Below are 22,718 nucleotides of genomic sequence, written 5' to 3' on the forward strand. Positions count from 1 at the left end.
CATGGGATGCAGCCTTTTCTCAATGAATTGAAAACTGTTCTTGTGGAATGTGGCGCTGGTGGTGGGCTTTTGTGTGTTTCTTACAAAAAGGAAGTTTATGATGCAACAGTTACAACACTACAGTGGTTAATGTTTGATGCTTTATTATGCTTTTATATGTGCTGGAAGCCATCCAGGGTGGCTGGGGCAACCCGGCCAGATGGGCAGAGTATAAATAATAAAAGTATTATTGTAGTTGTTGCTGCTGCTGCTGTTGCTGCTGTTACAGTTGAGTCTGTGCATGTCCATTATAATAATGTGGGTGGTCAAAATGTTTATTCTAGGGTTTCCAGAGGTTTAGAGCTGCTAACAGCTGCTATTTAACATCTGTATTAAGCTGTTGGGAGTGGTCATTAGGAGTTTTTGAGCACAGTGTCATCGGCACCCTGCTCTTTTTCTCCATATCACCTGAATCAGGAGAGGGTGTGGAAGTTCTAGATCAGTTTCTGAATGTCATGGTGGATTGTATGAGGGCTAAAAAAAACTGTGTTTGAATCCAGGGAAGAGGGTCTTTGGGTAGGTGCAATGTGCTTTATGTGGGTTGCGCTTGGACCTGGTTCGAAAGCTCCAGCTGGTGGCCAGGATGATGGAAAGACACCGTTGTGAAAGCATCTGCACTGGCTGCTCATCTACTATGGAGCATGCATTAATGTACAAAGCCCAAAAAAGCTTAGATCCAGGGAACCTTAGGTACCATCCCAAGAGACACAGGTGGCGCTGTGGTCTAAACCACTGAGCCTTTTGTGCTTGCCAATCAGAAGGTCAGCGGTTCAAATCCCTGCGGCGGAGTGAGCTCCCGTTGCTCAGTCCCAGCTCCTGCCAACCTAGCAGTTTGAAAGCATACCAGTGCAAGTAGATAAATAGGTACCGCTGTGGTGGGAAGGTAAATGGCATTTCGATGTGCTCTTGTTTCCATCACAGTGTTCCGTTGCACCAGAAGCGGTTTAGTCATGCCGGCCACATGACCTGGAACACCGGCTCCCTTGGCCTGAAAGCGAGATGGGCAAGGGAACCCCAGTCACTTTGACTGGACTTAACCGTCCAGGAGGATCGTTGGTTGTCCCCAACTGGCAAGGCTCATCTGACAACAGCAAAAGCTGAGAGTTTCGTGTCACTGGCCCAGTCCTGTGGGAAGCTCTGCCAATATAGATTCAGCAGGTACCTTCTGTTTCAACCTTTAAATGTCTGCTGAAAACTTTCTATGCTGCCAGGCTTATGCAAGCAAAAATAAAAAAAATCTTTCCATAATGGTTAGTTGATGGCCTTTGATTTTTAATCTTTGCGTGTTTTTATTATATAAGGATATAGTTGTAAACTTTTGATATTTTTTATGATACAGCTGTATATAAATATTTTTTATAAATAAATATTGCAAACTTGTAAGGATAAAAGGATGGGAGGAAACATGTATACTACTCTGAATTATCTGGGGAAATATAAGGATTTAAATGTAAGAATACATTTATTTCAGCTTTCAGCTTTTTTCTGTTTGCCATTCTGAGCTTCAGTCTACAAGCTTCTCATTCTTTTTCTGAAATTAGGGATAATAACAACCTTGAAGTGGAAAGGGCAATATGGTGAATACTGCATTTGAAAGGACATCCATTTATTTCCAGGAGGGCATCAGTAATTTCAGATCCCTAGATTTTTTTCCATGGAGCCTCAGATTCTAAAAACCACAAATAGCTGTAACTAACAGCTGTTGTGCACATTAACAGAATGAAAGGGTAGAATCTTGAACTGTGCCTCTTCAGACTGCAGCAAGAGAGGGGATCATGCATTCTTGTTTTCAGTGCCCACCATGTTAAACAAAACCAACACATCCCTGAATCTAGTTCATCAGTGAGACAGCTTTAGCATTGTTGTTGTTGTTGTTTAGTCGTTTAGTCGTGTCCGACTCTTCGTGACCCCATGGACCAGAGCACGCCAGGCACTTCTGTCTTCCACTGCCTCCTGCAGTTTGGTCAAACTCATGCTGGTAGCTTTGAGAACACAATCCACCCATCTCGTCCTCTGTCGTCCCCTTCTCCTTGTGCCCTCCATCTTTCCCAACATCAGGTCTTTTCCAGGGAGTCTTCTCTTCTCATGAGGTGGCCAAAGTATTGGAGCCTCAGCTTCAGGATCTGTCCTTCCAGTGAGCACTTAGGGCTGATTTCCTTCAGAATGGATAGGTTTGATCTTCTTGCAGTCCTCACTATAATGTGCTAATTTACTACAGTGGTACCTCGGGTTACATACGCTTCAGGTTGCATACGCTTCAGGTTACAGACTCCACTAACCCAGAAATAGTACCTCAGGTTAAGAAATTTGCTTCAGGATGAGAACAGAAATCGTGCTCCAGCGGCACGGCGGCAGTAGGAGGCCCCATTAGCTAAAGTGGTCTTCAGGTTACAAACAGTTTTAGGTTAAGTATGGACCTCCGGGACGAATTAAGTACTTAACCCGAGGTACCACTGTACATGCAAAGAAACTCATTCTAAGCAGTATTCAGAATAACCACAGTTGAGATTAGTCCACTAGATGCACTGGGACATGGCTCTGGTAAGTAGAATTGCAAGCAAACAATGAACTTTCCCCCCAAATATATAATTTTTTAATTCAAAACCACACTCAGAGGCGTTTGGATTTGTGACAGGCCCAAAATGGTGACTGGGGGGGGGGGGTACCACTTACAGGAAGAAGGAGGCTGCCGACGCTGCTGCTGTTGCTGCTGCTGAGCCTCCGAGCAACCCCAGCCGGGAGCAGCTCCTAGATTACATTGTCGACATTTCATTGCGGAAGATTGTGGAAGCAGGCAGCTACCACAGGTTTGCGAAGTGTTACAGTCATCTTTACAAAGTGCAACCTGAACTCACCAAGTGTGTTTACAATCAGTTGATCTCCCACCTGCAAACCTCCTTTCAGGAGGAGATCCAGGATCTGAATGAAGAAGGGAAACTCATTGTGCTCTTTAAATCACTAGATGAACTTGCAGAAGAAGCAAAGAAAAGGGGTACACCAGTGGAATCCACAGTGCTGTTGTACCAGACCTTCTGAAGCAGCACAGATTCCTACAAAAGGCCATAAAAAGAAAAGGAAGAGGCGAACTCGTGGTTGGCTGAAGCAGTGCTGGCTGGTCAGAAGAGAATTGCAGACCTGCAGGAGGAGGTCAGAAAGAGCAAGGAAGAGTGGCAGGCAGTTGCTCAAGAAGGTCAGCAGATCGTGAGCAGCCTTGCTGAACTTTAGCAAGGAAGCAAGGCCTTCCTGGCTCCTCACAAATGGAGCCCCAACTGAAAAGGTGCTTTAGAAGGCTAAGATCCCAGTCCAGGACTTGTAAAAGCTCTGAGGTGGGATTCCCCGAAGAACTAACAGGCCACAAGTCTACTACAGTGTGAGACTCACTGGTTTCCAATTCTTGCAGAGTGTTGCTTTCACAATCCTGTCGCTGGGCTATTTAAAAAAGTCTTCGCTGTGTGTTTGGGACCTGGATTATATGACCACACCCTGGACTGTGCAAGCCAGGGGGGGTTCTTTTTACAGCTGATTGAACCTTCCTTTTCCCTTGGCCAAGGTGCATTTGAGGCCTTGAAATCCTCAACAGGAAACTGAGGCGGAGGTCACTTCCCACTGCAATATTCTCCCACATTTTATTGCTTCTCAGTCATGCTCTTTTATTTCTGTAAGTTGCTTCCCTGCTTCTGTTCCTACTTAACACTTCTCAAAAACTCCATCAACGTCTTGTCTACCATGATGCTCCGCCACTGGTGAGTCAATAGTAAGGTTGCCACAAAACAGCCCATGTTCACAGCAGAATCACTGGGGTGTTTGGGGGGTGATCTAAGAAGCAGCACCTCCCCTTTCTTAGTTTGAAGGAAGCAAACATTTGTTAGTTACTGATTTATAAAGCAAGTACAGTATAGCCAAACCTCTCCTCTGAAATACTCTGTGTGTGTGTGTGTGTGTGTGTGTGTGTGTGTGTGTGTGTGTGTAACTTTTGAAGCAGATTAGAACTGCATTAAAATATTGCTACACAAAAAAAGCCACTCCCTCCTGTTCTCTGTAAACTTGTATCTTTCTGTTTGAGCTTAGAAACACTCCTGGAAATATTTGTGTCAGACTTCCATTCTCTGACCAATCAGTTCTCTGCACCACTCAGCCAATCCCAACCCAAAAGTATGACTGCATACATCCCATACTGTTCCACACCACTCCATTCTCTGAGCAGTGTGAGTCTAGGGGTTCCAGGCTCTTTACCCAGGATTCAGTTTCCTTGGAATGTGGGAGAGAGCAGAGACTGTAGCATCTTTCCCACCCTGGAAGACTGGCAGATGCAACTAATAGACTATATAGAGATGGCGGAAATGACTGGCAGAATCCGAGACCAGGGAGAGGAGTCGGTGGAGGAACATTGGAGGAAATTTAAAATTTATTTGCAGAAATATTGTAAAATTTTTGAATGTTGATGACATTGAAATGAATCGCAGGGGTTCTAGCAACAAAGTAAAATGTAAGATTGGATTAATAACAGATAAACTAATAGGATATGAATTTGCTGAATTAATTTTTAAAAGGGATACAAGAACGGGAGACGTGAGGAAGTCGGGAAAATAAGTTAATTGAAGATGAGAAATTAAGAAAGAGGGAATTTTTTCTTCTTCTTTTTTTCTTCTTTTTTCTTTTGTCGTGTTTAATGTTTGTATTTTTGTATTGTATTTTGTGACTTTGTATTTTCCTTGTTTTTGTATTTTTCTTGAATTTTCTTCTATTGTTAAAACCTAATAAAATATTTATATATATATAAAAAGAGACTGTAGCGTCTTTATGATGTATGGTTTACTTCCAGAGATATACAACCTGAGCCTATGATGGAGTGATCCATCGCATTAACACTGTAGAAGGTATTGCTTCTCCCATAGGCACAGTCTTGGATTTCAGCTGAAATCAAGCACAGCTCTGACTCCTAGCTCCTACCTGCTTCTTGCGCAGTTCTCAAAACTCTACTGCCTTTGTCTTTCTTTCTTTCTTTCTTTCTTTCTTTCTTTCTTTCTTTTTTTCTTTCTTTCCCTTGTCAAACTAATGACCATAAAGGTAAAGGGACCCCTGACCATTAGGTCCAGTCGTGGCCGACTCTGGGGTTGCGGCACTCATCTCGCTTTATTGGCTGAGGGAGCTGGCGTACAGCTTCCGGGTCATGTGCCCAGCATGACTAATCCACTTCTGGCAAACCAGAGCCGCACACGGAAACGCCATTTACCTTCCCGCCGGAACGGTACCTATTTATCTACTTGCACTTTGATGTGCTTTCGAACTGCTAGGTTGGCAGGAGCAGGGACCGAGCAACGGGAGCTCACCCCGTCATGGGGATTCGAACCGCCAACCTTCTGATCGGCAAGTCCTAGGCTCTGTGGTTTAACCCACAGCGCCACCCACGTCCCTTAGGCAATAACTACAGGCATTCTCTCAGAAAGGAATTTGTCCAGCCAGTTCAACAATGGGATCTTTCCAATGCATTGCTGGATCCAGGTCTCCGGGAATTGTAAGAGATGCAGGCACTATACAGACTAAAATGCCCTCTCTCCAACTCACAACAATACATTTAAAGCATGTAAGTTCCTCCCAAGAATTCTGGGAATTAATTTGCTAAGGACACTGGGAACTGTGAGGATTAAACTACAGTTCCCAAGATTTGGGGGGGGGGGGGAGTCATATGTTTTAAGCATTATGTATGATCCAGTCTATACTGCTGTGGCCAGAGGTCCCTCCCATCCATCTCCAGGCGGGAAAATGGTGAAAAAATGCATTTTTCTAGAACTGCAGACTCCTAGTACGTTTGCAGGTTCCCTTCCCCCTGATGAGAACGCAGCAAACCAGGATACAGGAATTAGCACACAGTCACAGATGGACATCAATTTTTTATCTGCCCTGAATTGTCCGACATTCAGTTTCCTTGGATGTCCACGAGTTCCAGTGCTGTGAGAGAGGGAGGAAAAAACCTTTCTCTACCCACTCTCTCTAGTCAATCCCTAATTTTATAAACATCCGTCCTGTTGCCTCTTGCGCACTTTCCTCTAAAAGTCCCAAACGTTGCAGCCTTTCTTCATACGGCACTTGCTCCATCACCTTGTTCAGGTGAGGCGCCCTTTTCTGCAGCTTTTCCAACTCTACAAAATCCCTTTTGGGGTGAGGCTACCAGTACCAGTGGGACATGGGTGGCGCTGTGGGTTAAACCACAGAGCCTAGGACTTGCCGATCAGAAGGTCGGTGGTTTGAATCCCCGCAATGGGGTAAGCTCCCATTGCTCGGCCCCAGCTCCTGCCAACCTAGCAGTTCGAAAGCACGTCAAAGTGCAAGTAGATAAATAGGTACCGCTCCGGCGGGAAGGTAAACGGCGTTTCCAGAAGCGCCGGAAGCTGTATGCCGGCTCCCTCGGCCAATAAAGCGAGATGAGCGCTGCTACCCCAGAGTCGGTCACAACTGGACCTAATGGTCAGGGGTCCCTTTACCTTTTTACCAGTACATAGTATTCCAAATGCGGTCACACCATAGATTTGTATAATGGCATTATGATATTGGCAGTTTTATTGACCATTCCTTTCCTAATGATCCCCAGCATGGAATATGCCTTTTTCATGGCCACCACACACTGGGGGTTGACATCATCATCAAGCTATCTATTGTGATCGCAAGGTCTCACATATGTGAAATTAACAGTTTCTGCAACCCAACACTTTACTTTAAAAAAAAAATTGAATTGGATTTGTCATTCTAACACTCATTCCCTCTGTTTTGAGAGGCTCTTTTAGAGTTCTTCACAATCTGGGTTTAACAACTATGAACAATTTAGCTTCGTCAGTGAACTTGGCCACCTCGCTGCTCACTCCTAACTCGAGATCGTTTATGACAGGAGACAGGCGAGGAGGAAAGAGGTAAAAGGGAAACAGCCCTGTCACAATGTGGTTTTGGACGCATCACTCGTGACCCCCAAACTGGACACAGCCCATTTGCCAAACAAATTAGGACAATCCTAATTTTTGCACTCCTGGGTAAGGCAGGCATCAGAAACAGGAGGCTTGGGCATCTACAAGGAGGGCAAGGAGATAATTGCCTCCCTGGATGAGACATAATCCCCCAATTTACAATTTTTAATAAAAAAATCTAATGTTTGTAGAACCTGAGTTATATGAGGCAAAACATACAGGCACATTTCTCACCCTTTTTTTGTTGGAAAAACTAGCTTGCTCCCACCTTGCAACGTTTTCAGCCAATGAATGAAGTCAAAGCAATGACTGACATTTAGGAAAGCAGATCATCTGTATAAATCTTTTGCCTTAAGGAAAGCAGATCATCTAGCCAATTAGACAACTAGGTATAATTGTCTAGAGAAGGAACTTCCTGGTTCGTTTTTTAGCATTTTCTGCTGGTCTTCCCTCGTGGAGGAGTGATTGCTGGCACATAACTCAGGGATGCAGGATTTTAGTGTAACTGTTTGGAAAGTAGTGAGTTGACTCAAAAACAAAAGGTAGAAGCTAAGACAGGAGTTCATTATCTTTCCAGCTTAGGATTTATTTCATGCAAAGACATTTTTAAAATTACTCTGCTAATGCCAGTGCAGATAAAATCCATCATTATGCTCATACTGCAGGGCTGGAACTGAGAGAGTATGGGTTCCATTAGCTGTGCAAAAGTAATCCAGCATCGCTAAACCCATTTTTCTGGGGGGAGGTGGGTTAGAGTGTGTGTGTGTGTGTGGTGAACATTAAGAAAAAATATCATGTCAGTGATCAGCATAAAAAACAATAAAATTGCAACCACAAAACAAAAAACACATCACAAATCAGTAGTTTAAATAAAAACATCAACATAGCTGGAAAACCCTGGGTGAGCAGGTCAGCTTTGCACAGGCTCCTGAATGCCGATACTGTAGGCACCTGCCAGGTGATCATTGGAACCACATCCCAAAGGGCAGGTGCTGCCAGGGCTGTCATAAGCATACCCGGCGACATGGTGCAAAGCGCCCCACCCCCACCCCATTTCCCAGAGTTTTTTAGGGAGGACGGCGCTGCCAGCAGGGCTGGAGGAGGCAGGCACGGTGCTGTTTCGGCGCAGCATGGCGGAGGTGGGCGAGGGTGGCGAGCTGATGCCAGGAGGCACTGCGTCCAGCCTCCTCCTCTTCCCTGGCGCCCTCCAGAACTTGGCGCCCTGGCATCCCGTGCCACTAGCCTCTATGGGTAAGACGCCCCAGGTGCTGCCACACTTAATTGACATAAGAAGAACCCCAGGATCATAGGGGCTGCTCGGGCTGTCTCTGCCAAGAATTCAAGTGTCCAGGCTGATCCAGAGGCTCTCAAAGGTGTTTCTCTTATATTTTTTACTTCCAGCGCCCACATGCCTCCCAAATTATTTTTGTTGTTGTTTAGTCGTTTAGTCGTGTCCGACTCTTCGTGACCCCATGGACCAGAGCACGCCAGGCACTTCTGTCCTCCACTGCCTCCCGCAGTTTGATCAAACTCATGCTGGTAGCTTCAAGAACACCATCCAACCATCTCATTCTCTGTCGTCCCCTTCTCCTTGTGCCCTCCATCTTTCCCAACATCAGGGTCTTTTCCAGGGAGTCTTCTCTTCTCATGAGGTGGCCAACGTATTGGAGCCTCAGCTTCACGATCTGTCCTTCCAGTGAGCGCTCAGGGCTGATTTCCTTCAGAATGGAGAGGTTTGATCTTCTTGCAGTCCATGGGACTCTCCAGAGTCTCCTCCAGCACCATAATTCAAAAGCATCAATTCTTCGGCAATCAGCCTTCTTTATGGTCCAGCTCTCACTTCCATACAGCACTACTGGGAAAACCATGGCTTTTACTATACGGACCTTTGTTGGCAAGGTGATGTCTCTGCTTTTTAAGATGTTGTCTAGGTTTGCCATCGCCTTTCTCCCAAGGAGCAGGCGTCTTTTAATTTCGTGACTGCTGTCACCATCTGCACTGATCATGGAGCCCAAGAAAGTAAAATCTCTCATTGCCTCCATTTCTTCCCCTTCTATTTGCCAGGAGGTGATGGGCCCAGTGGCCATGATCTTCGTTTTTTTGATGTTGAGCTTCAGACCATATTTTGCGCTCTCCTCTTTCACCCTCATTAAAAGGTTCTTTAATTCCTCTTCACTTTCTGCCATCAAGGTTGTGTCATCTGCATATCTGAGGTTGTTGATATTTCTTCCGGCAATCTTAATTCCACCTTGGGATTCATCCAGCCCAGCCTTTCGCATGATGAATTCTGCATATAAGTTAAATAAGCAGGGAGACAATATACAGCCTTGCCGTACTCCTTTCCCAATTTGGAACTAATCAGTTGTTCCATATCCAGTTCTAACTGTAGCTTCTTGTCCCACATAGAGATTTCTCAGGAGACAGATGAGGTGATCAGGCACTCCCATTTCTTTAAGAACTTGCCATAGTTTGCTGTGGTCAACACAGTCAAAGGCTTTTGCATAGTCAATGAAGCAGAAGTAGATGTCTTTCTGGAACTCTCTAGCTTTCTCCATAATCCAGCGCATGTTTGCAATTTGGTCTCTGGTTCCTCTGCCTCTTCTAAATCCAGCTTGCACTTCTGGGAGTTCTCGGTCCACATACTGCTTGAGCCCTCCTTGTAGAATTTTAAGCATAACCTTGCTAGTGTGTGAAATGAGTGCAATTGTGCGGTAGTTGGAGCATTCTTTGGCACTGCCTTTCTTTGGGATTGGGATGTAGACTGATCTTCTCCAATCCTCTGGCCACTGCTGAGTTTTCCAAACTTGCTGGCATATTGAGTGTAGCACCTTAACAGCATCATCTTTTAAAATTTTAAACAGTTCAGCTGGAATACCATCACTTCCACTGGCCTTGTTATTTTTACCCATGGGTATAAATTATTTTTACCCATCTCTTATAATTTCTCCTCCCTTTCTCCTTGTTCACCTCATCCAATCTTCCCAAATTGCCAGTTTCTTTCACCCTTCCTCCCCGGTCCTTTTACATTCACTTTTCCCTCCTATTTCAGCTCCTGTCTCCCCGTTTGTTTGTTTGCTTCAATAATAATAATAGTTCACAATTTCCTCACTTCCTAATTCCCCTCAACGTTTCCTCTGGCCCTTTCCCCTCCCTCTCCACCCAAACGTCCATCTCCTGATCCCCTTTACTCCACATGCCTGGAGTTGCTGGTGCCTACACTTGTCCAAGCAAAAGGATACGGGCAGGCTGGAACGTGAAGAGGTCCTAGGTAGGTTGTGGCACTGAGACCCACCTAAAAGTGGCCCAGTGGTGGGTCCTAGCAGACTGTTTGAGGAAAAACTGCTCTGGTTTCAATCCTGGTTATGTTTAGTCTAAACATGGATCTTAGCTAGTAAGCTGGGAAAGAGCTACTGTCCTGGGGTAGCTGGTCTGAGCAGATGGCAGTCGGCTGAGTTGACCTACAGCCTGACGCTGTATAAGGAGAGTACATAGGCAGGAGATGGAATTGTGAGCAGAGATGCAATCGTGTCTCACTGTAAAGCAGTGATATAGCACATCTTTGTCGTGAGAAGCTCTCTATCGTGCATCCCTGGCAAGCTCGACAAAGTGGCAGAGGTGGTGTTGTGGAGGAGGGAGCAGTCAACAGACTTTGATTTTAAAAATTTAAAGGAATGTTCAGTAGCTGGAAATGCAAGAATCTGCATTTGGCGAGGTTTATTAGAAGCTTCACGATAGAGAGGTGCTCCCTTTGTGCTGCCATAGCAGCCATTCCAAAGCTCTTTGAGGTGGCTACATATTTGCACATCAAAAGGAGGAGCTGAAAACATTTTGCAGGGGAAAGCTACTGTCTCTGTACAGTGCTCCCTTCCCAAGTGATCATCCTTGCTCTTAGCGATATGGTCAGATGGCATCTGCCGGCACTTAACTTGATGGGACCATATTGTCTGGTGGATCACATAGGCTATCTCCATGCTGATGCCAGCGCCGTTGTCATTATTGTCCTCAAGAGGTGCAACACTGATCAGAGGGGCAAACCCCCATGATAATCCCAAAGAAAGACTCCTGGATACAGCTGTTACCATGGCAACATGGTTCTCCACCAAGCTAATGCATTTTTTCATTGACATTAGCGCTCCACTGATATTTGAGAATCTGGTCTTTGTCCTTCAACGCTGCCATAATCTGGCTACCTAGCAGGTATTTCTGCTGGAGGTGTGTTGTTCAGTGACCAGAAAGACCATGACATCAAAGACGTTCAGTGCAGTGCACCTCCTCACATCACAGCACTGCCACACTGTGTGACATAGCACTGCCATGACATGCTTTCTGCCATGCACCTATAAAAGAGAGGCATTGTTTAAGCAAGCTCATGCAGAAGACGCCTCGCAACAGCAAATGTGTTGGTTTTCGTAGTGGGTGAAATCTTGATCAATGCTGCTTTGTGGGTGAATGGGGCACAACTTTCTGTAGGGAGGGTGATTTGGCCCCCTGCCACTCCAGCTATAAGCTCTTTGCAGCACAGCTTCTGTGCCTTCTTTTCTCTCTAAAAAACCTAGCATACACTTCAGGGTGTTACAAAATGAAAAACCATAATAATAAAAGCAAGAGGGGAACTCTCCAGGCACGTGGATTGCTAGACGCATGTTTATGTGCCACCAGAACCAGAGGAGGGCCATTGCTTGCTTTTCTCTGCTTTTAAATACAGTCCCTACTTAAAACCAGCTTTTGTTCCACGCTTTGCTAGGGAATGCAGGCTTAGGCAAGGTTCAGGTAAGATGGAAAATCTGACAGGTATAGTTCTGTGTGACATTGACAGAAATGTATCACAGGAGTCACTGTAGGAGGACACCGATGGCCTGGCCAGGTTTGCTTGTTTTAATTTCCAGCATGGGTAGTCATCTTAGCTAGAAAAACAACAAATGTACCATCTGAACCATATGCTTAAAGAACTTTGTGGACCGGAGTTCATAAGAAATGTGCTGGTCTGTAAGGTGCCATAGGTCTCTGTCTTTGTTTCAATTATCTGTCTCATTAATTAACTGGTCAGTTTCCCTTTGACTTGAAGGCTCAGGTGTTTGAGCACACAGCCAGAATCGGGAGCCACCTAGACCCCTACCTCACTTTCTACGGGATTCATTTTATCATCATTAACATCTCTGCCCACAGCTATGTTGGACTTCAGTAATTTGTTGGATGTTGTCATAGTAACAACAGCAGTTTCCTATTGCATGTTGGATTCTGGCTCAGCATGTATTTCTGCATTTCCCCAAAAAAGGCATGCTGTGGAATCTGTCTCCTATACAATCTTGCTTTCTCCTAGTCTCTGTTAGAGATACTCTGTCATATATTAATTATATGTGTACAGGTTAGATGCATTGTGTGGGTATCAACTGACATCTGAAAGGCCGACGTTTATGTCAGGGCATTAGCTTTCTTGCTTTCTTGCTTCCAGCATTTAGGTGTTGCCTTCATGCTTTGCCGGTGAACTTCCTGAATGGTCACTGTTGGAAGCAGAGTGAAGGTTTAGATGGAGACACCTTGGTCTAATCCTTGGCAGTGATGAGCTGAGGCTGGGGGCTCCTGGCACAGCTCCCACATGACACATTGTAAATTCAGTGAGATGTGCTTGGCAAAAGGGGGCTCTGAAAGCATGCTAACCAGGCAATGCCTGTTGCTTTAAGAATCCCTTTACCTGGTTCCAACGACAATGATCTCCATTCTATGAGTTCCTTCCTGTTATATCCTAAGCTTACCAGCAACTCCACACATCCTGTTGAATAGGAAGGGAAAGATCACCCCAGTTATATCGCCTGCTATTTGAAAAGGTGCTAATCGCAGACCTTCTGTTTAAATTCTGGATGATGGAGCAATCAGAAATAATCCAGAGATCCCTGTCTCATGATACAAACTGTATTAGGAAAAAGTTTGCATACAAATGCATACGTTAGTGAAAATACCAAACAAACTTGAATTATATTAGTGGAAATGGCTTGCAAAAATGTGTACATTAATCAAAACTGATTTGAATCTGGCTGAAAATGTTCGGCTTTTTACCCTCTGAACTCGACACAGGTTGCTGCAGCAGCTGCATGTTGACTGCCACAAGACTGCTGTAATTACAGTTTGCATCCTCTGTCTCCCTGCCTTTGGATTCAGTACCTCAGTTCTGACCATGTACTGTACTTTTTGTGCTCTTTCAATGCTGGACCTCAGCTCTGAACCTAAAACATTTTGCTCCTCCTGCACAGTCTGCTTAGAAGCGATTTAAAACTGCTTAGAAGCCTTTTTGGCAAGTAAGCAGTATATAAATAAATATATAAACTTGGTTGGCTTTCGTCTGTCTTGAGAGACAGTGGTGTGTGCCTCTGAGGGTGAAGTCAAACCGCGGAGGAATCACAGCACCTGCTGTGGCTGCAGAGACGGGTAACTCATAACTGCTCATAACCACATTGTTTTTGCTCCATTAGCAGTTCCCAAGTGACATCTCCAGGGCACAAACCTGGGCCGTATGTATGGAGGTCCTGGCCTGCCTAAGACAAGACTGCCTCGCTGATGTGGTCCAAAGGAAAACAGGGCTATAGTTTGGCACCGGCTTGCCTGCAGGAGTTTCCGGAAGGAGGCATACAAGGCATCATCCAACCATCTTAGGGACTCCACTCTGGATTTGTATAGGGCTTGTTCCTTAGCCTTTTCTTCTCCCAAAGATATCTCGGAAGGCAGCAGAGGTTTAGCACCAGAGTTTCCTTCTCCTAGGTCAACCTTCCCAGGTTGAGGAGCCCCATTCACCCCATTCACCCCTCACTTCCCTCTACACCATGTGCAGAAACTGCTTTCTTGATCGTTGGACCTGCTATTGGTCTTGTCTGCTAGTCCATTGGACCCTGTCTTTGCATGCAGGAGAAGACCCTAACTCATGGAGGGTTTGAGACCCATCGGCTCCCCTCACCATGTTTTAGTCAGCTAGTCAAAGCCATTTCCCAGGATGTGGCCACTGTTGCTTGCTGACAGCTCCTAGGAGCCACAAATGAGCACTGAGTGAAGGTTGGGGTCCAAATGTGGACAAACTACCCTGGAAGGAACATGACATGTTGCCCACCAGAGGTACTACCCCTCCCTTAACACCCCACACACCCCAAATATATCAACAAGTAAGTAGTAATCCAGGGACTGAGCTTGCCTGGCAAGGGTGTTTCAGTTCCATGTCCTGCTTGCCAGCCTTTGCCAAGGTGATGCGGTTGGGTCTGCTGGTTGCCATGGTGGACGTGAAGGCATATAAGCATCTGACATTCACACTTTGATCCCCTGGAAACGGGATAGCACTTTCCGAGCACAATTCAAAGTGCTGGTGCTGACCTTTAAAGCCCTAAATGGCCTCAGTCCACTATACCTGAAGGAGCGTCTCCACCCCCATCGTTCTGCCCAGACACTGAGGTCCAGGACCGAGGGCCTTCTGGTGGTGCCCTCACTGTGAGAAGCCAAGTTACAGAGAACCAGGAAGAGGGCCTTCTCGGTAGTGGCACCCGCCCTGTGGAATGTCCTCCCACCAGATGTCAAAGAGAAAAACAACTACCAGACTTTTAGGAGACATCTGAAGGCAGCCCAGTTTAGGGAAGCTTTTAATGTTTTATAGACTATTGTATTTTAATATTCTGTTGGAAGCCGCCCAGAGTGGCTGGGGAAACCCAGCCAGATGGGCGGGGTATAAATAATATATTATTATATTATTATTATTACTCCTCACTTCTCCTCACTCAGATGGAAATAACACACCTCAACCCTTTGTTCTCTATGGAAAAGCTGGCAGGCAGATCATATTTAAGACCAATAGCTCTTTTATAGGGACGCGGGTGGTGCTGTGGGTTAAACCACAGAGCCTAGAACTATCCAGTCAGAAGGTCGGAGGTTCGAATCCCCGCAACAGAATGAGCTCTCGTTGCTCGGTCCAGCTCCTGCCAACCTAGCAGTTCAAAAGCACGTCAAAGTGCAAGTAGATCAATAGGTACTGCTCTGGCAGAAAGGTAAATGCCGTTTCCGTGCGCTGCTCTGGTTCGCCAGAAATGGCTTAGTCATGCTGGCCACATGACCCGGAAGCTGTACGCCGGCTCCCTCGGCCAATAAAGCGAGATGAGCACCGCAACCCCAGAGTCGGTCACGACTGGACCTAATGGTCAGGGGTCCCTTTACCTTTAGCCATTTTATAGCTGTCTATAATGTGCTGAAATAGACTCCCCCCCTGCTCTTTGCAGGACAGGAGGCTGTGATTATTTTGTAATTGCAGCAGGCAGGGCAATGCTGCTAGGGATGGCTCCTTAGTGCACATCTGCGAGTTTGTGTTTAGACTGGTTTGCCTGTTCACGGCTTTGATCCCTAGGCAAATGCAGCCATCCCAAATGCAAAGTACCCAGCCTCTGAAGCCTCATTAGCATGGGCTCTTTTGGCAACCAATCGAAGTGCAGGAAAGCTACCCATACGATGATTATGTAAAATTACTGCCAGTCCAGCTCTTAAGTCAGTCAGAGTGCAGGTGGGGAAGTATGCAATTGGGAAATGAATATGCCATTACGGAGCCACAGCTACCCTCCTTGCATCCTGTAATTCCGTTTAACTAACAGGCTGTGGCTTTGTAAAGACATTTGATTATGGTGCTTAACCCTGCAGCCAGCAAAGTGAAACACCTACATGTTTAAATAACTTGAATAAACTCACAGTCAGTGGGGATTACTCACTCCAGTAAAGTTGCTGCCACTTGTGATGTGTACAGTGCAAAGATGTACGGCTGTGGCGGGGGGGGGAATCCTCTCCCGGTTCCAGCATTCCCTTTAACACCCACCCAGGAAGAGACTGCACTTCCAGTGCCCAGTAATCAGAGTGTCTGTTCTGCTTCCCTCCAGAGGCAAATTAGAGGGCTCTCTGTGCAACTCAGGGCATCTTCTCCCAGGGATAGAACATTTCTGAACAGCCATTCTGTGTTTATCAGCAGGGGAAAGCTTTTGCCTTTTGAAAATGGCTCTTTCTTCTGCAGTTTAATCATCACAGCTTTTATTTCTTTTGTTTACTCAGCTAAGAATGAAAATACACAGTCGCCTCCTATGGTGCCATTAAAATGTAGATGGGAAGAAGAACTTGATATTTCTTTTAGCGACAAACAATGGGCAAAAGGGTCTCTGAGAAATTACACCCATTCTTTAAGTAGCAGCATTTGGAGGGATGCGGCATAAATAGCTCAACTGGAGAGTTTCACTTGTATAAGAATTAGATAATGCAAAAAACAAAAAACAAAAGGATGATACTAACTGGAGCACTTGATTTGCCTTCTCCAGGCAGAGGGCTGGAAAGCCAGGCGTCGAGAACAGCTAAGAGTGAGCTATTGTTTGTTTGTTTGTTTGTTTGTTTGTTTGTTTGTTTGTTGGACTTGTTACCTGCCCTTCACTGTGAGGTCCCAGGGCGAGTTACAACAAATAGAACATACAGGGGCCAGGGGCACCGGGGGGGGGCATGGGGCCAAGGCCCTCCAAAATTTCCATATCAAAGGGCCAGGGCCCCCCAAACTTCTTTGCACACCAGGGGGCAACCACATGTACATCATCACGCCCCAGAGTGTGCCTGTGTGACATCAGCATGCCACAGGGTGCACTGACGTCATGCACACAAGCTGAGCACATGGCGCACTGATGTCATGTGGCTCTGGGACCCCTGGGGGCAAGGGGGCGCAAATGACAGGGACAGTTTTTCGGATATTTGGGGCTTCAGATAATTTAGGGCAGGCTTCCTCAACCTCGGCCCTCCAGATGTTTTGGGTCTACAACTCCCATGATCCCTAGCTAGCAGGACCAGTGGTCAGGGATGATGGGAATTGTAGTCTCAAAACATCTGGAGGGCCGAGGTTGAGGAAGCCTGATTTAGGGCTTTAAATGCTAATGTGAGCACCTTGAATTGAGCCCAGAACTGAAGTGACGCTTCCCTCCCTCCTGGGACAGTCTCCCGCCGACAAGTGTGCAAGTTCATAGAGTCTCAGTAGGAAGAGGCACTTCACCCATCTGTTTCTTCTTAGACCATACCACTAGGCTGCAAGTAAGGGGTGTGCATTCAAATGCTCTTTCAGCAGAAGAGTCCTGCTGGATCAGACAAACAGTCAGAATCAGACAAATATCAGCCAGAGAAATGTCTCTGGAAGCTCACAAATGAGGCACTCAAAGCAACGCTCCTGCCCTGCCAGCTGTTCGCAGTTTGTATTCAGAGGTAAGTGCCTTTGAACATGGAGGTTCCATTTAGCTGTCATGGCTTATAGCCCCACCTGCCCTCCATGAATTGGCGCATTTCCCTTTGGAAGTCATCTAAGCCTGTGGTCATCACATTTTGTGGCAGCAAATCTCAGAGAGAGATATAGATATATATATGTATATATTTATAAAATCCTTGCCTATGGAAAAGTAGCTTTTCAGAAAGAAGGCTTAAGCCTAGCCTTTCCCCCAACTTGCTATTTTGTTCACATATGGATTGTTTTGCAGGGGTGACGTTTTCAAATAAACAGCCCCACACCTGCAGTCAAAGTAATAAAACTCAGAGAGAGCTTTACTACTTGATTCTGCTGATTGTATAACGTGGCTCTAGGGTCAAACTACACATAATGCTAAATGAATCCTATAATTGGGCTTCTCTGTTTCTCTGTCTCTCTCTTAAGTCAGCGTGGCTGTGAGGGCAGGGGTGACCTGGAACAGAACTGGGGAGGGAGAGTTTAACCTTTCTCCATTGCACCATTTTCCTGCTGAAAATCCACCCTGGAGCCACTCAGGGAAGATTTCAGCGGAAAAATCAGGCAGGGTTTACAGTCTACTATCCCCTGTAGCTGCTGTGAGTTGAAAAAGAGAGAAAGAGAAATAAACAAAGAATTCTGTTTCTGGGATCCAAAATCATGTTTAGGGTGCAATCCTAAATGTACAATACACTGGTACCTCAGGTTAAGAACTTTGCTTCAGCATAAGAACAGAAATCGGGCTCCCGCGGTGCGGCGGCAGCAGGAGGCCCCATTAGCTAAAGTGATGCTTCAGGTTAAGAACAGTTTCAGGTTAAGAACGGACCTCCAGAACGAATTAAGAACTTAACCCGAGGTACCACTGTAGGGGGGAAGTAGTGGAGCTTATTCCTGAATAAACATTCTTCTGTTAATGTCACATGTAGTTTGACATTTTGTCTCAAGACAATAAACTGGGTGAGTTAATCCAGTGGAAATGCATTTTGTTCAATTTGATATTCCACCATAATCTACCATCCCAAACAATTATCAAGTTCTCCTTTTTGTCACAGTGCCATTGTCCAAATTGTAATAGACAGTTCTCAAAATCACAAAGGGATTCCCCTTTCTTGCACTTCCAGCATACGGATTACTACTGCTAGTAGTACTACTATTACTGTTACTACTACTACTACTACTATATTTATTTATATCCTGCCTTTTCCCCTGACAGGGTCTCAGGGTGGCTTGCAGATAAAATAAGAACAGCTAAAAACAGAGGGGAAAAAATCATTAAAAACAATTATTGCTAGAATTAAAACTATTAATATACAACATCTATTAAAAACATACAGATAATCACAACAAAGGCAGCATGGTGCCTGCCCCCTCATTTAAAGCAGCCAGGTCCCAAAAGCCTGTTGGAAGAAGAAGGCTTTCACCTGCCAGCGGAAGGACAGCAAGGAGGGAGCAAGTCTGGCTTATCCAGGGAGAGTTACAGATAGGTAGCCGTGTTGGTCTGCCATAGTCAAAATAAAAAAAATCCTTCCAGTAGCACCTTAAAGACCAACTAAGTTAGTTCTTGGTATGAGCTTTCGTGTGCATGCACACTTCTTCAGATACACTGAAACAGAAGTTGCCAGATCCTTCTATATAGTGAGAAGGTGGGGAGGGGTATTACTCAGAAGGGTGGTGGGAATGGGAGATTGGCAGATAGCTGAGATGAGCCTGTTGACGACTCTTAACGACTGTAATAGGTCTTACAGGAAAAGGCAAGGGGTGAGAAGGTGAGAAATGGCTTAGTCATGTATAATGGGATAAGAATCCAATCTCCCATTCCCACCACCCTTCTGAGTAATACCCCTCCCCACCTTCTCACTATATAGAAGGATCTGGCAACTTCTGTTTCAGTGTATCTGAAGAAGTGTGCATGCACACGAAACCTCATACCAAGAACTAACTTAGTTGGTCTTTAAGGTGCTACTGGAAGGAATTTTTTTATTTTATCCAGGGAGAGAATCGCAAAGCTGCCTGGGAGCAGTCACTGAGAAGGCCCTCTCCCATGTCTCTGCAAGGCATTCCTGTGAGGGCCCAGAGGCTGAGAGAAGGACTTCCCACCAAGACCTCAGAGCCTGGTAAAGAAACGGAAGGTACTTTCTATCACCTTTGGTGGACGTGCCCAAGGATTAAGGCTTTCTGGGAAATGATATATAATGAACTGAAAAAGGTATTTAAATATACCTTCCTGAAGAAACCAGAGGCCTTTCTCCTGGGCATTGTCGGCCAATCGGTGCCAAAGAAGGACAGAACTTTTTTTATGTATGCTACAACAGCAGCAAGGATACTCATTGCAAAGTATTGGAAGACACAAGATTTACCCACTCTGGAAGAATGGCAGATGAAGGTGATCGACTACATGGAATTGGCAGAAATGACTGGCAGAATCCGAGACCAGGGAGAAGAGTTGGCGAAAGAAGACTGGAAGAAATTTAAAGACTATTTACAGAAATATTGTAAAATTAATGAATGTTAGAAGGATGTTGGATAGAAACTAAGGGGTTTCCAGCTGTAATGCTTTAGGAGATACGGAAAAAAGGTTTATAAATGGGTAAAAGCTTAATGGTAAGGATTTGCTGAACTAACAAATTGAAGTGGAATACAAAGAAGGGAGGTATGAGGAGGTCTGGGGAAATAAGCGTAAGGAAGATATGATATGGAAAATTATTTGTTTTTTAACTGTTTTTATGTTGTATTTTGTTTCTTTTTATTTTTTTATTTTTTCATTGTTATATTTTAAAAAAAACTTTAATAAATATCTTTGGGGGGGGGGAGACCTCAGAGCCTGTGCAGGTTCATATGACCTAACTTGTACCTAAGCCGTGTTGGGCTTAGCACTTTGAGCTGCGTCCAGAAACAGCCCGTGGAGCTGTTGTAGCAAGGGCGTTTTATGAATGAGACAATCAAAGTGAGTTTAGTCCAGCTTTTTCTGTTGGGCGACTTTTTGAGAGTCTTGCATTCTGGCACCAATACGGCGATATACTGTACCAAACTATATCACATGATCACACCGTAGTCGTCCTACAGGTTCATCTGGTTGACAATCGCAAACGATCTCTTTGTACCTTTGAAGTGCATCCTTTCCCTCAAACAATTCTGCTGTCCTCCTCCACCTGCTTGCTTTCGTAAACAAAGGTGGAGGTGGACAAAGAGATTTGCAGAAGGATGGATCACACACACCCCTACCTGTTGCAGAATTGGTATATGTAGACTCCCCGGTTTGCGAGCTATTCACAGAGGCAAACATTACAGCAGTGTGGGTGGTGAATCATTAGTATTAACAAAGGGAACTAAATGATTATCAGTGTTGGGTTGAAAAGAAACGAATCCTTAGGGTGCTCCCACAGCTACATAAATTTAAATTCCTGTGGACAATACAACTTCCCACTTGGACTTAATGTGGACCTGCAGCTTGTGAATGCATAGTAAAGAATCGTATGCGCAGGGTCTTGCTTTGGAGGCATTGATTTGTGAGTGCCTATCAATGAATCACATTGGTCACCACAGTCTCCAACTGCTCCAAAAATGCTGGAACCGTAATGGAAACCCAAAAGCTTCTCACTTTGTCACAGGGAGCCCTGAATTCCCATCTTTGTTGAGTACGCTCACTGGAAATGGCTTCTTATTGAAGGAAGCAGGGGGAAAGAATGAGTTGCCAATTGAGCTTGCCTTCTCCTCCCAGCTAAAACACAAAATATTATGTAAAGAAGCTTAATAATGCTACATTGTTCACTGTGGAACTACCCCATAGATGATAGCTTCATTTTATATTGTTTCAGTTTAAGCCTTCTGCCACATTATATGCAGGGGCATACAAGGGGGGTGGGCCGTCCCGGGTGCCACCCGGGGGGAGCCGACAAGATGGCCCACTGCCTCCCCCCAGCTGTAGAGTGGCTGAGGGCGCGTGCACAGTCAGTATGGGCGCCGCTCGCATGTGGTGTCCATATAGTTGTTTGTATGGGCTGCCACGCATGCGCAGTCCGTACGGACATCACGCATGCGCCGCCACGCTGTTCGCCCTGCCCCTCGGCGTCCTGCCCCAGGTGCCAGAGAGGGTTCCTCTGCCACTGATTATATGTTCTGCTTTAAATGTTTTGTGATTATTGTATACCGTACTATGCTTTTGTAGTTGTTGTTTTTTAAAGAAAATTAAGCTGCTTCCTGCGCAAAATAAATAATACCCACATTTAAAATAAATACCTGGTTGGGATTACCGTATTTTTCACTCTATAACACGCACCCGACCACATAGTTTTTAGAGGAGGAAAATCCGTAGTCATGCCACCCGTAGGCATGACACGCACAGACATTTCCCCTTACTTTCTAGGAGGAAAAAAGGGAGTGTTATGGTGCAAAAAATACGGTACTTATAATTGAGCAAGTAGCATTGCCTGCTGTAGCCAACACTCCTTGTGCACCGAGACTAAATGCCTTTGTTTTGTTTTTGTTTTTTTAATAAATGATATTTATTAATGTTTCACAAACCATAAAAACCAATTCCAACATTTAAAATACAAAAGCAAAACGAAATAAAAAATACCCAGTAGAAAAACAGTTGATAGAAAAAAGAAAGAAAAATAAAGAATAAATAGTAAAGACAAAGAGTGAAGACAAAGAAAAATACCAAAGTTCAGAACTAAAAACAAAAAAGATTAATATTTTCAAATTTTATATTTTCTTCACTAGTTTCCTGACCTCCTCACACCTCCCGTTTTGTATTGCAATTCAAATATTAAATTCAGCAAATCCTTACCCTCTAACATTTAACCTTACTCCATATATTAACCTATTATTATAAATATCCATTTCCAATTATCATTCCCTATTTACATTTTCTTAGGCATCTCTTTACCAATACCACTTATTTTCAATCAAACGTCATTTCAACATTCCTTAATTTTACAGTGCTTCTGCAGGTGAGACTAAATGCCTTTGAGGCATCTATGCCTCACTGGGCCATCTCAGAAGCAGACCCCACCCTTCCTTCCGTAGGTGGCATCAAATGCTTCCTCCATCTCCTGTTCCTGCTTCAAGAGCATTTCAGCTGCTGCCTCTTTCCTGCTTAGGTTAGGCTCCTTAATGGCAGACTCCTTTGGGAGGAAGGGTGGGACAGAGATTTAAGAACAGGAACCATAGTGCTCACATTGCTTGTTCTCATTCATCTGCTCTGGAACGTTCTCCTTCAGAACCTGTCCCTGCTTTTTGCAGTCTCCATCCCCCAATTAAAAAATCTAAATAAAAAAATAGCAGTGCTTCGGAGTCTTCTAGTTTTAGCTGGGCCTTCTCAGACTTATTTCCGAAGATTCTTCATTGTGTGAGGCTCAGTGTTTTTCGCCTGATGTTTCCCCTGCTGTGCTCCTCGCACTTCATCCATCCCTCCCAATCCTGCTGAGGTGTTTCCCTCCCCCCCATAGCAAACTCAAGACTGAACTGAC

General features: G+C 45.0%; 1 pseudogene across 1 annotated transcript in view; it reads left to right on the forward strand.

The window, feature by feature from the left end:
- Positions 1 to 2,697: 2,697 nt before the first annotated feature.
- Positions 2,698 to 22,718, forward strand: part of LOC309539751 (polyamine-modulated factor 1 pseudogene) — a 180,027-nt pseudogene continuing 160,006 nt past the window's right edge. The window contains exon 1 of the transcript XR_014224540.1: positions 2,698 to 3,316. The product of XR_014224540.1 is annotated as a polyamine-modulated factor 1 pseudogene (transcript). The remainder of the gene's footprint in view (positions 3,317 to 22,718) is intronic.

This window comes from Podarcis vaucheri (genome assembly GCF_965113315.1).
Source record: "Podarcis vaucheri genome assembly, chromosome: 8".
Classification (NCBI taxonomy): Eukaryota; Metazoa; Chordata; class Lepidosauria; order Squamata; family Lacertidae; genus Podarcis; species Podarcis vaucheri.